Genomic DNA, 14,461 nt, shown 5'->3' with positions numbered 1-14,461 from the left:
AACCCATCTCCCATAAGAGCTTCCGGTGAGGCCTCCAGAAACCATAGATGGGCCAACTGGATGGCTAGAGAGCCAGGAGGCTGAGCCGTCCCTACCATAGAGTAGACCCAGTCCGGGGAAAGAGAGTCGCAGGACCTGGACCGCTAAGAGTTGTGAGGTTTCAAGAGAGAACATTTGAGGAAATTGCAGGGTCTTGTGATATTCATAAACATGTCCTGGGAGATCAAAAAACAGGGAGGGGAGAAAGCTAAAAGCATAATCAGAGGCCGCCTTTTCAGCTCTTCAGAAAGCTGAAAAGCCGCTCCCTCTGTTTCTCAGTGTTAACTTATTCATTCTTACTCCCCAGAGGTGGCTGGAGCGGAGAAACAGCATCCTAGTGTTGTCGCTAATTGGGTGAGAATAAGCCTAGTATATACACGAATCACTACAAGAAATGCTAAAAGAGAGATGCAAAGGACAATGAGGTGGAGCTTGTTTGGATCACACAACCAGGTCATCTAGCCTGCTTTCTCCCAATACAAAAGTACCTTCAAACCTCTCAGGCAGTTTGTCTTCAACCTCTGCCAGTGCCAACTGGCATGACCTCCCCCCAATACCTCATTTCGTTTATTTTAGGGTGATTCTAGGTGTTAGAGGAATTTCTGGGCTGAAATATGTTATTTTGCCATTTCTCTTGGTTTCAGTTCTGCAGTTTGGAGAAGAGTAAGGCTTTATTCTTTCCAATATAAGTACTATTGGTTTGGGGTTTTTTTGTTTTTTTTGCGGTACGCGGGCCTCTCACCGCCGTGGCCTCTCCCGTTGCGGAGCACAGGCTCCGGACGCGTAGGCTCAGCGGCCATGGCTCACGGGCCCAGCCGCTCCGCGGCATTGTGGGATCCTCCCGGACCGGGGCACGAACCTATGTCCCCTGCATCGGCAGGCGGACTCTCAACCACTGCACCACTAGGGAAGCCCCTATTGGGTTTTTTTGCAGACAGTTATCATGTCCCATCTCTAACCCTCTCTTTTGTTTTTCTGCAGGCTGAAAATCCCCTCAGAACCTTCAGCTATTTATTTGCCATGGCTTCAAGCCCCCTTGCCACCCTTCTGAACAAGTACCTCTTTGTCCTATTTAAAATGTGGCTCCCAGAACCAGATACACACGCATGCAAAATAAAATGGGGCAATGACCTCTCTTAATTTGCACATTGCACCTTGCTCTATTTCTGGCATCACCTCCGACTTAGGTGGAGATCCAGAGTTTTGTAAATAAGCTGAAGAATTAATTCTTTTTTCACAGTTGCTCCCAGAGAGCTTTTTTAGGTGAACCACTGTCAACTATTTCTCCTCTTTTTCTGCAATTAATTTTAATTTTTGAAAAAATCCCAAACAGGAGTTTGTTTTGTATCTTTTAAATAGTACCTTGTTACTTTAGGTCCTTTCCTACTGTCTCCTGGACTGTTGGAATTGTGATCCTGTCATGCAATTCAGTTTGTCGACAAGTATTTGTTGAATATCTGCTGTGTGCCAAGCACCAGTGTAGAGGATTCTAAAACAAGTGACACCTGGAATTTGCCTAGAGGAGGCCTCAGACTGTCCAGGTAAAGAGAATGTGATAAGTGCAATGATGAGCTGCAGTTAGCCTTGTCTGGAGAGTCAGGAGAGATTAGCTCTTTCACTTTTGCATTTCGCAAATTGTTGATTAACATATCTAACTTATTTTCATTTAAAGCCTTGGTAAATATGTTGAATAGGACATGATTAAGAGTAGAGCTTTTCCCCTCACGGTTGACTCTGATTCATGATTAATTGTTCCTCTTCCAGGGTTGTTCTTAAACCAATTAACCCACCTACTAGAGGTCAACACCTGCAAACATTTCTCTGACCTTTCCCAAGGAGTTCATAAAACCTCATTAAATGACTTGCTATCATGAAAACAAATCATAACTATAGTATTTCTTCTACCGGTCAAGTAATCTTGCCAAAAAAGAAAATGAAATTGGCTTAACAAGCTCATAACTGACTCAGTGATCACCGCTTCCTTCTCTAAAACTGTGCTCACAAACCATTTATTCAATAAAGAAACAGGAAATCTGGGTTTAGTCTAGCTATTCTAGAAATGAGAAAGTTACGTAGGTCTTCAGTTTCCCAATCTGTAACATAAAATGGCTGAATCAGATGACTTTTCTAAGGCCCATTGCAGCTTTGAAGGAATTAGAAGCCAATGTTATTGGTCTAGAGCCTTTCTTAAAAGTTATAAAGAGTGGGCTTCCCTGGTGGTGCAGTGGCTGGGAATCTTCCTGCCAATGAAGGGGAGACGGGTTCGAGCCCTGGTCCGGGAAGATCCCACATGCCATGGGGCAACTGGGCCCGTGCACCCCAACTACTGAAGCCTGCGCACCTACAGCCCATTCTCCGAAACGAGAGAGGCCACCACAGTGAGAAGCCCGCGCACCGCAAAGAAGAGTAGCCCCCTCTCACCGCAGCTAGAGAAGGCCCGCGTGCAGCAACAAAGACCCAATGCAGCCAAAAATAAATAAATTTTAAAAAAAATGTTATAAGGAGTTACTTCAGACATACAAAAAGGTATAATGAAGAATATGATTTCCTTTTCCCCACCATTCTTCCTATAGAACAATACTTTACCTATACAAAAAAGTTCCCCACAGTCTCTTCTCCGATGGCATTTCCCTCCTTCAACTGCAGAGGGAACCATTATCCTGAGTTTGGTACTTACCCCTGCCATGCATTTCTTTAGACTTTTAGGTTATATACCTGTATATATTCCTTTCAAATATTTTATGCTTTAAAATTTTTTTAAATTTGTCTTCATGTTTGTCCCTCTGCACATTGTCTGTGTCCTAATCTCCTTTTCTCATAAGGACATCAGCCATATTGGATTAGGGCCCACATGTATGACCTCATTTTCCCTTAATCATCTCTATAAAGGGCCTATTTGCAAATAGAGTCACATTCTGAGGTACTGGGGCTTAGAACTTCAACATATGAATTTTGAGAGGACACAGTTCAGCCCATAACAGTAAATGAATGCACCACCATTTTTTTTATCCCATCTCTTCCTTTGACAAATATTTAGGTGTTTCCTATTGTTTGCTCTACAAACAATGCTGCTATCAACATTCTTGTATGTGTCTCTGTGTGTACTTTAGGGAGTAGAATTATTGGGTAATATACACATTATCAACTCAATTAGATCGTGATAAAGTGTTTCCAAGTGATTGTAGAAGTATACACTCCTGAAAGGAGTGTATAAGGATTCTGTTGCTTCACATTTTCACCAACACTTGTATAATAACAAGGTTTTTTAAAAATAGATGTGAAATGATTTCTCGTGGTGGTTTGGTTTATGTGTCCATGATTATTATTAAGTTTGAATATTTTTTCATATTTATTGACTACCCATCTATAAATTGTCCATATCTCTTGCCCATTTTTCTATTGGTTTGTCTTTTTCTTATTGATTTATGAGTTCCCTATATAATCTGGATATTAATCCTTCTTAATTTATATGTATTACAAATAACATCTTCAAATCTATAGCTTGTTTTCACTTTTTGAATGTTGTCCTTTGAACAGAAGTTTTTTAATGAAGTCAAATTTATTAATTATTTTCTTTATGATAGCTTATTTATTGTATATTATTTAAGAGGTTCTTTCCTGTCTATGAATCATAAAGACACTTTGTATATTTTCTTCTAAAAGTTCTAAATCTTTGCTTTTCACATTTAAGCCTTTAACTCATTTGTGGTGAATTTTTGTGCATGTTGTAATGCAGAGATCCGATTTTACTTTTTCAATTACAAATTGAACAACAAATGTATGGCTCTATTATTGAATCTATAAACTGTGAGTCTATAGGTTCTTGAATTACTCTTTCCTTTCCATTTAACATAATCATTGAAGGTTTTGTAGAAGAATGGAGCCTTTAAGAATGAATAGGATTTCAAGAGGCAGAGGTGGGAGAAGTCGTTTGAAGAAATATGGCATAAATGATGAGGAGAGGGAGGAAGAATTAGAAGACTGTCTAAAAACCAGAGAAAGAAAGAGTCTCCTTTGATTGAAATGTTGATTACTGTATAGAAGATTGGCACTGTATTGAATTACACTGTCCAATATAATAGCCACCAGGCACATGTGGTTTGAAATGTGGCTAGTCCTAATGGAGATGTGCTGTAAGTGTAAAATACACATCAGATTTCAAAGACTTAGTAGGAAAAAAATAATGTAAAATATCTTAATAATATTTTGTATTGATTACATGTCAAAATAATATTTTGATATATTGAGTTGAATAAAGTATACAATTAACTTTATCTGTTTCTTTTTACTTTTTTAATGTGGCTACTAGAAAATTTTAAATCGCATATGTGGTTTGCATTATATTTCTATTAAATGGTACTGGCATGGGACGGATTTGCAGGCTGGATTTTGGATTTTGAATGCTGCTATAAAAAGTTCCATGTGTTACTCAATAAGTAGCAGAATCAAAGGGTTTTGAGCAAAGAAAGGTCAATCGAATATTCCTAATTTGATGACTCAGCATCTCATCTACACACAGCCACTTTTAGAAACCATTCTACCGTTAGCCCTATGTGGATGATTAGCTCTGGTCATTTGATTCTTACAGAGAATACTTAATGTGGTAGTCCTTGTTATTGTTTTTACTGTAACATGAATGGAACAAATCTAATGTGTGTTCCTGTGAGTGAGAAACTGGGACATTAATAAGTCAAAATTTTTGTCTGTTTTTTTTTTTTTTTGTAGTACGCGGGCCTCTCACTGCTGCGGCCTCTCCCGTTGCGGAGCACAGGCTCCAGACGCGCAGGCCCAGCGGCCATGGCTCACGGGCCCAGCCGCTCCGCGGCATTGTGGGATCCTCGCGGACCGGGGCACGAACCCGCGTCCCCTGCATGGGCAGGCGGACTCTCAACCACTGCGCCACCAGGGAAGCCCGAGCCAAAATTTTAATAGCTCCCCATTGCTTAGGGGATAAAGTTATTCTTTTGCCCAAATTATTAATAACTCAATATTGTCAGCTTTCTAAATTCTCTACATCTCCCTCCACTCCAGTCAAACATATGTTAAGCCTTAAATCGTAGCAACGTTTTCTTAGGTCAGTCTCCCAAGGCGATAGAAATAAAAGCAAAAATTTACAAATGGGACCTTACGAGCTTTTGCACAGCAAAGGAAAGCATGAACAAACCAAGAAGACAGCCTACGGACTAGGAGAAAATATTTGCAAATGATGAGGCTGACAAGGGATTAAATTCCAAAGTATACAAACAGCCCACACAACTCAATAACAAAAAAACCCAACCCAATCAAAAACTAGGCAGAAGGGGCTTCCCTGGTGGGACAGTGGTTAAGAATCCACCTGCCAATGTAGGGGACACTGGTTCGAGCCCTGGGCTGGGAAGATCCCACATGCCGCGGAGCAACTAACCAGTGCGCCATGACTACTGAGCCTGCGCTCTAGAGCCCGCGAGCCACAACTACTGAGCCCGTTTGCCACAACTACTGAAGCCTGCGTGCCTAGAGCCCGTGGTCTGCAACAAGAAAAGCCCCCACACAAAGCCCACACACCACAATGAAGACCCAGTGCGGCCATAAATAAATAAATTAAATAAATAAATTTATTTTTTTAAAAATGGGCCGAAGAACTAAATAGACATTTCTCCAAAGAAGACATACAGATGGCCAATAGGCACATGAAAAGATGCTCAGCTTCGCTAATTATTAGAGAAATGCAAATCAAAACTACAATGAGGTATCACCTCACACCATTCAGGATGGCCATCATAAAAAGTCTACAAATAAATGCTGAAGAGGGTGTGGAAAAAAGGGAACCCTCCTACATTGTTAGTGGGAATGTAAATTGGTGCAGCCACTATGGAAAACAGTATGGCAGTTCCTTAAAAAACTAAAAATAGAGTTGCCATATGACCCAGCAATCCCACTCCTGGGCACATATCCAGAGAAAACTATAATTCGAAAAGATACATGCACCCCAATGTTCACAGCAGCACTATTTACGGTAGCCAAGACATGGAAGCAACCTAAATGTCGATCGAGAGGTGAATGGATAGAGACGATGTGGTAAATATATACAATGGAATACTACTCAGCCATAAAAAGAATGAAATAATGCCATTTGCATCAACATGGATGGACCTAGAGATTATCATACTAAGTGAAGTAAATCAGAAAGAGAAAGACAAATATATGATATCATTTATAAGCAGAATCTAAAATATGATAGAATGAACTTATTTACAAAACAGAAACAGACTCACAGACATAGAAAACAAACTTATGGTTACCAAAGGGGAAGGAGATTGGAGGGATAAATTAAGAGTTCGGGATTAGCAGATACAAAGTACTATATGTAAAATAGACAAACAGCAAGATCCTAGTGTATAGCACTGGGATATTCAATATCCTGTAATAAACCATAATGGAAAAGAATATGAAAAAGTATGTGTGTGTGTATGTATATATATATCTGAATTACTTTGCTGTATACCAAAAACGAACACAACATTGTAAATCAAGTATACTTCAATAAAAGTACAAATATGTGTTAAGCCTTATAGACAGTATGACTATAGTTAACAATTCTGTCCTACATATTTGTATTGCTAAGAGAGTAGATCTTGAAAGTTCTATTACAAGAAAAAAATTTTTGTAACTGTGTGGTGACAGATGTTAACTAGACTTATTATGGTGATCATTTTGCAGTGTATACAAATATCAAATCTTTAGGTTGTGCCCCTGAAACATGATGTTAACTGTCAATTTTACCTCAATAAAAATTAATTTAAAAAAATATGTTTAGCAATTGTTGAAGGTTAGGTAGTGTCAGAGAATGATAGAAAGAACAGAATCCATGAAGTCTGATCTTGTTATAGCTTTGCTATTAACTCTTTATGTAACTTCATGAATGCTTATTACATGTCAGACACTATTCTAAACAATTTATGTAAGCTATCTTATTTCATTCTTGCAATCATTTTATTGTCCTGAGACAGAGAAATCTCTTACTCAAGATCACAGAGTGGCAATAAGGATTCAAAAAGGGGCACCTAACTTCAGAACCCAGCCTTTACGTAGAGCATTTATCCTTTCAGTTTTTCAGTGTACATATAGGCACACTTTAAAATTTTTTAAATTGAAGTATAGTTGATATACAATATTATATTAGTTTCAGGTGAACGACATAGTGATTCAGTGTTTTTAGAGATTATACTCTGTTAAAAGTTATTACCAAAAAATGGCTATAATTTCCTGTGCTGTACAATATATCCTTGTTGCTTAAATTTTTTATTTGAAATATTTCCTAACTTAACAATATTTTACAATTATTCCCAAGTTGTGTTATTTTATATATGATTATTAATGGCTGCATATCATTCCTTATTAAGGCTGTACCATAATTTATATAGCCATTTATGTCATTTACAATTTTTTCCAATTAAAATGCTTTGACGTTCTCTCTTGTAATCAGGTCTTTTTGCACATCCCTGATTATTTCTTTAGGACAAATTCCTATGAGTGGAATTGCTGGACCAGAGCAATCACTTCTAAAGCAGTTGGAGTTAAGCAGATGGAATTAAGGCAAAGCAACATCAGCTAACGAAAACACTTTAATGTCTCACTCTAAGCCCCACCGAGGGTAACTCTCTGCGCCAACCCCATAGCAAAGGGCAGTGCTCAGATTACTGGTGGCTGTGGAACAGAAGAGCCTCCAATGCCAAGATCAATAAAACGTCTTTCTGCTGGCATGTTCAGCTTTCCGCTCTGGTTTAGTAGGATTTCTGCCCTCAAGGCCATTGGGGGTGACCTACTCCAGGGTTTGCGTCATGTAAAATTACTTGGACTCCATTAAGGGACCTACAGGACAATCCCGCTATCCCTCTGCAGGGTCCTTTCTCCCACTTTATACTACACAGTTCAATGCAATAACTTCAGAACAGCACATCTCTATTCTCTCTTAGAGAGGTTCATTTTTTGTTGTTATTGTCGGGTAGGTTTTAGAACTGATATCCACCCTATTATCAATAGCATAACAGATCTGGTGTCACTACAAGTCTTCAAAAGTGACATACCTCGCCGTTCTGTTAATCCTGGACCTGTTAGAGAGGTTACAAATCAAAGAAGTCTACCTAATAATGGTTATTGGGCACATAAGTGTCTCGCAATTTTGAGTTAACTGGTAAGGCTGTTGAAAGGTGCATGATTTACGCCTTCTTGTTTCTCTTGGCGTATGAATACAGAGCTTTATTGGGTTTAAAACAGTTTCACAAAATGCCGGCGGAAGGAATCGATTACACAAGGTTCTTCCTTCTTAAGTAAGATACTGTAGCACGAATATATTTTCACGAGAGCCCGGATAGCTCAGTCGGTAGAGCATCAGACTTTTAATCTGAGGGTCCAGGGTTCAAGTCCCTGTTCGGGCGTTTCGGTTTTATCGTTCTTTTCGTTTTTTGTTTTTTTGTTTTTCTCAAGTACTAGAAACCTGAAGGAAAAAAATTCCTTCCCGCTGGGAAACTATCATGCAAAACCTCCATACTCGCCAAGAAATTGAGTGATTTGGGGTAGTCGCTTCTTTTTCTTCTGTGAGAATATGTTTATTTAGCATACTCTGAAATCAGTGAAAAGTGAAATTAATTCTATTTAAGGTAGAAGTACGCTGTGGCATTGAGACTTTCGTATTTGTAGTAAGCTAAGAAAGGGACAAGAAAAAGAATAAACGCCCGAACAGGGACTTGAACCCTGGACCCTCAGATTAAAAGTCTGATGCTCTACCGACTGAGCTATCCGGGCACCTTCTTGAAACTCTCTCTCTTCGTTTTACTTGATAGTATTCTAATAAATTTCTTCTCACATAGATTAAATTTAGGTTTTAATTAGTATTTTTTTCAGCAAGATGAAGAAAAACATTCACTTTTCTATATTTTTCTCCATTTACTTAATACATGTTTTCTTCAAGTTCTTTCATAGTTCGTGTTTTGTAAATTTCCAATATTTACTAAGCTCTCTAAAACCAAGCGGTACTAAATTACAGAGATGGGCAACCAAGACGAACATTAAAAATTCAGACAGCTGCAACCTCTTTTTACTACAATTCTTCTGTCTGCCATATATTACTTCCCTGATAGGACTTCTTAATTTTAGTTATATTCTACTGAACCAGATTACAGTATTTTCCCCATATTGTTAATGAACAATATATTTCCCTTCACTAGATGAAGTAGCTGTTAAACAAGCATTCCTTAGCACAAAAGAAGGAAAGATACATTTGATTCACGAATAGAGGAGCTAATATAGGAAAACAGAAGTGACTGTGGAAAGGTGGGTGTGAATTTAGATTGAGAGAAAGAGACTTTAGACCTTTAATTTAGATTTTGATTCAATTTTTGCCTTTCTCCCTCTTCCCAACAAGTTGCAGTTTTCAGGTCAGACTCACAAGGTGAATCCTTCTAAAGAAGTATAAGAGTGTACCAGCGGAACATGTACATGTGTACCAGCAACATGGAGTATTAAGAATAAAAATCTCCAGATCAGCCTAGTTTTTCCTAAAATCAACTTCATCAACCCTGACGCATAGGGTGTGGAACACAGGACTATGAAATTTCAAGACTGATAAGGGAATTCATTTTTGTTTCTGGGAACTTGAGGCTTCTGAACACAATGAACAAAATTACCCAGCCTCAGTTGTAGGAGTTTGTTTCCTACAATTGTCTGATTCTTTTAGAACAAAGACTATCAAACTGTGTGATCCTAAACAGGTCTGGGTTTCCACATCTATAAAATGAGGGAAATTGATTAGATGACCTGTAAGATACCTTCTAAATCTAAAATTTTACTACTCTGTTACTTTTCCCACTGTGAATAAGATTAGAAGGAATAGACTCAAAATGCAACAGGAAAGAACAATTTAATTGAACAAACATTTGTTGATCATCTATTATGGCTTAGGTTCTGTGCTGGCTCTAGAGTCAGAGATATATAGGACACGGATCCTGTTCACAGTCTAGGCAAGAAGGCAGACATTTAAGCAACTAATTTTAACAAAGTAATAAATGCAGTAATAAGAATTCAAGTGCAGGAAGTGGCAGGAGATGAGAAATGGACAGAAAGGCAGTAGGTATAAAATGAGGACAGGGGTCCTTAAGTTTTCAGGATCGGAGTTGAGTTTCAACAAGTAACTGTCAGAGGTATGCAGAGGAAATTGTAATGAGCCAGACAGACATTTATTCAGACATTTCTTGAGCCCTCATGTGTTAGATACAGAAAAACTTTTTGCTCCGTTTGTTTGAATGAGATGTGGAAATGTATTATACCTAACTTTTTTTTAAGAAAGGGAAATGGTGTCTGTCCAGCGTCCTAAAGGGGCAGAAATAAAGTTGTTGTTTTTTTCCTGCCCAATGGCTTTGTTACATCATATTCCCTTTCCTCCAGGATAATAAAGCATTTGTTTAAATACACTGAGATTAACTCATGAATTGCTTATTGAGTACCTATTTCCACAGCAGTGAGCTAGACACAGTGGGAAGGAAAACAATAAGTCTGGAAGGAAAATGAATGAAAATTGTGTTTAGGGAATGGTGAATAAATTAGTCTGGCTGGAATGGAGGGAGGTAGAGAGGAAGTGAGGGGTTAGAGACAGCTGACGGGTTTATTTCAGGCGAAAGAGAATAATTTTATCATATAGGCAACGGCAAAGTTTGAAAGTCTAATTGAAATTTGACTTGTTAACTTTGTAAAGTCCCACCTGAGGTAGCATGAACTGAATCTGCTTTTGCTATGTTGCGCTACAAAACGCCACCAAGTAGCGCTACCTCGTTCCTTTTCAGCATGAAATCTTCCCGGAGGGCTTCATCAAGCTTCTCGTTCACATTGACTATTGAACTTAATTCTCCCACCAGAGGGCAGTCTAAACTCACAGATTCTATATTTGCGGAACCACGCCCCCCACCCCGCACCCCCCGCAAGCTAAATTTCTCCCACTAATTTTTAAAGCGACGCTCTTTGCTCTCCTACTCATCAGACTCAACGGTCTTGGAAAATCGCCAGCACCTCTGTATCAGAGCTGGGAAAGGGAGGAAGAAAGGGGTCCCCAAACCAATGCCTAATGTAACTGCCTATTCAGAGACCCAGTCGTTCACCATCACTGTATAGAGTCTTTGAAGTTTGAGACCATTACAAGGTACTGGGAGGATGCGTGGTACAGAGGAGTTGTTCTGAAAAGTCTCCTTTTGTGTTTTTGGCCTAATAACTCCAAACTGAGAGCAGCCTGGGTTTCTGGTGGGCTTTCCAAGCTCTCTTCCACTACCGTCCTCTCTGAGAACACAGCAAGGGTAGCAACTCAAGAATCTCGCACAGCACCGAGAGCTCAGACACTGACTTCCTTGTCATTCCAAAGGGCATTTTCAGCCCTGCCCTCCTGGATGTCTCTGCTGCACTTGTTTCCCCATCCCTCTTTCCCGACACTTTCTTCTATCCTCCTTTCTGACTCTCTGAGGTCTCATTTCTTCCTGCTATCAACCTGGCTGTTTCTTCTTGATGATCTCTTTTGCAGGCCTCTTCCTTCTTCTATATGCCCACCTGGGTGATCTCATATATGCCCATAACTTTATGGATCATCTGTGAACTGAAGAGTCCAAAATTGATATCACTTGTCCACACCTTTACTTTCAATTTAGTTTCATAAATCCAAAGTCAGCTAGACATCCCCACCTAAATATTCTAGAGACACTGCAAATCCAACATGTCCAAAATTAAAGTCATGGTTGCTCACCCCACACCTGGGCCCTGTCTTACTACAGTCCCTCACGTAGTAAATGGCACCACCTACCACCAACTCCTAAGGCATCAAGTGGGGAGTAATTCTACATTCCTCCCCCTCTCTGATGATCCCTACGTTCAATACATTATCAAATAGTATTGATTTTTGACTTCCTGACTCTCTCTTGTATCTGTCCTTTCCTTCTCCCCCCCCCCCCCCGCCCCAGCTTTGAGATTCTCTGATCTTGCACTCTGAATGTAGACAGGGCCTCCCTGTCGAGCTCCAAGCCAGTACTCCTAACCTAGCAGGATGCCAATGGCATACTCCAATTTGAAGAAACAATTTACAAAGGGCTGGCAGGGTATGGCACAACCACAAGGAACAGTGTGCAGTACCCAGGGACCAGCAGGAAAAGGAGTTTCCACTCCCTGGATTGAAAGTCAAAGGAAGGGAGTAAGTGATTATGTAAATTAAAGAGAGAAGAGGAAAAGGAAGAGGGAGGGAGAGGGGCTGAGAGGGAGGGGGAAGCACCTGGAGGGAAGCTGTGATCTTTGGTTGAGGGTGGCAGCCAGCCCACAGTGAACCCAAAGAGAAGGATCCTCAGGAAGAAATATCCAGACCTCTTTGACCTCCCTCCTCCCATTCTCCTGCGGTGGCTCCCCACTGGCCCACCCCTTTTAGGAAGCCAGAGGGCCAAGAGTGGATCTACAGGGGCAAAAGGAAGAAAGACATGCAGTGTGTCTTCCAAGTCCTCCTGTGTAATATGCACGTCACTGATCACATCACTCCCAGTCTACACCCTGGGTTCTCTGTGGCCTACAGGACAAACCTAAACTTTTTGATATGCCTTGGTTGCTCTTATAACACAAAATTTTCTCCCTACCAAAATGCTTTATAAAGCCTTTAATATGATCCCCCAGTGACCCAGGCAGGCCTGTTTCCTGTTAGCTCTTCCCTGAAGACTCTTCACTCCAGCAAATTTGGAGCATTGGTGGCTCTATGCTACTCTGTTCTCTTAGGCTTCTGAGCTTAGCCTGATGACAGGCACGCAGTAAGCTGTCACAAATAGTTGTGTTGTGATCAAGCAGTGAATGAGTGAGTGAATGAATGCATGTTTTTATCCCCTGTGGCTCTTGAGGATCAGGAATAGCATCATGTAGACATCATGCTACATGCAGAGCATGCTGCCTGCGGTCATCAAGATGGTCCATTACGTTCTCTCCTTTGATCTTCACAACAGCCCTGAGTGGTAAGCGAAGCTGATGGAACTATTGATGCTCAGAGGGTGAATTGGACTACCCAAGGTCACGGCACAGTGGGTAGAAAAGAAACAGGAGCCTCTGTCACATCTCCTTTCATGAGCTTCTCCTCCCATTGCCTCATTCAAGGTTGCCTGCAATTAAGGGTCCTTTGCATTTGCCCAGATTTCACCTTATATGAGAACAGAACAATATCTATCCCAAGAGATCCTTCTGAATAATGAACTCACTTTTTATATTGCTTTCTTCCCCTACATAGGACTTCCTCTGGTTATTCAAATTCCCTTCCTTACAAATATTTATCCTCCTTTGAGCTCTGGAGTCTCTTCCAATTCTATAAGTCTATGAATCTAAGACTTGTGTTGGGTTTGTTGAAGTCTCATATTAGTGAGGACATTTTAAAAGGCCCCTGATCTTTTTAAAAAGGCCTTTCCGACACCCTTAAAAAAGAAAAAACCCACAAAACTCCAGTGAACCCAAAACGGGCTGGAATAATAGCTTTTAACAAATATTTAAAAGCTACTAGGGGCAGCTTTGCAGAGAAGCTGTAGAAGGGGCAGGTTTGCAGATGTTTCCCTGGGAACCCTGGCTGCAGAGTCCTGGGTATCTGATCAGAGGCTGGGAGTCTTGAGCCTTAGATACCTGAAGGGGACTGCAGGGGAGGGAGGCTGAGAACCAGGTGTTGATCATAGTCTGGCAAGAAAGAAAGAAGGAGGGCCCTGGGGGAGAACAAGATTCAAGTTTTGAGGAAAATGTACTTTGAGATCAGAGATCATAGTTTTTATGCAAACCAAATGCAAATGAGGATCTGGCCAATTATTTGTTTCTTTGGGTGGAGCCCTTAGGAAAATTCTTCTAGAGACCACTGCTCAAACAAAGGTACTGAGTCAAAATTTTAAATATAACACACTATGAAAGATTTTTTTCCCCTGCGGTAGTTGGGTTGAAGGACCTACTACCGCCGCTCCCCCCTCAGGTTGTAGATTGCTATTTTCTGGGGCTCGGGTCAGAAGACCCACTAGGGCGAATAGAAAAACGAATGAGTTTGAATGTGCAAAGCGCCGAGACAGCTTCCCCCCACCGCCACCTCCATCCTCAAGGTAGGGGTTCTTTCCGGCATCTCTATCTTAATGATGGGGGGAAATTCCGCAAACCGATAAATGGACCTCAAAACTCTGTCATTTCCAGTAGAATGATTTGGCATTCATCTGACACAGAGCAAAGGGGTCCCAGCAGGGAAAAGTAACGACCATCTGCAAAAACCCTCACGCAAGTGGGAAGTGGAAATCTTGGCTCTTGGATTCCCGAAGCACAACTTGACGCCAGCGCTTTTCTCTTCCCCCATGTACTGGAAGAGGAGGGAGGAAGGAGGGAGGGAGGGAGAGGAGGAAAGGAGAGGAGAGGAGAGGAGAGG

At 40.7% G+C, this 14,461-nt stretch overlaps 1 protein-coding gene and 2 non-coding genes across 3 annotated transcripts in view; 2 read left to right on the top strand and 1 right to left on the bottom strand.

Annotated features, from left to right (window-relative positions):
• The first annotated feature begins 8,383 nt into the window (after nucleotides 1–8,383).
• TRNAK-UUU lies at nucleotides 8,384–8,456 on the top strand. The gene has a single exon. It is a non-coding gene; the product is annotated as a tRNA-Lys (tRNA).
• A 294-nt stretch (nucleotides 8,457–8,750) lies between these two features.
• Nucleotides 8,751–8,823, bottom strand: TRNAK-UUU. The gene has a single exon. It is a non-coding gene; the product is annotated as a tRNA-Lys (tRNA).
• A 5,228-nt stretch (nucleotides 8,824–14,051) lies between these two features.
• Nucleotides 14,052–14,461, top strand: part of PIK3C2B (phosphatidylinositol-4-phosphate 3-kinase catalytic subunit type 2 beta) — a 62,714-nt gene continuing 62,304 nt past the window's right edge. The window contains exon 1 of the mRNA XM_029227552.1: nucleotides 14,052–14,147. The gene's annotated coding sequence lies outside the window, so the exon portion shown is untranslated. The remainder of the gene's footprint in view (nucleotides 14,148–14,461) is intronic.

This window comes from Monodon monoceros, unplaced genomic scaffold (genome assembly GCF_005190385.1).
Source record: "Monodon monoceros isolate NGI ecotype Baffin Bay Population unplaced genomic scaffold, NGI_Narwhal_1 Super_Scaffold_18, whole genome shotgun sequence".
In the NCBI taxonomy this organism is placed as follows: domain Eukaryota; kingdom Metazoa; phylum Chordata; class Mammalia; order Artiodactyla; family Monodontidae; genus Monodon; species Monodon monoceros.
Note: the sequence above shows the minus strand (reverse complement) of the source record. Positions and strands in the feature narration are given on the sequence as shown.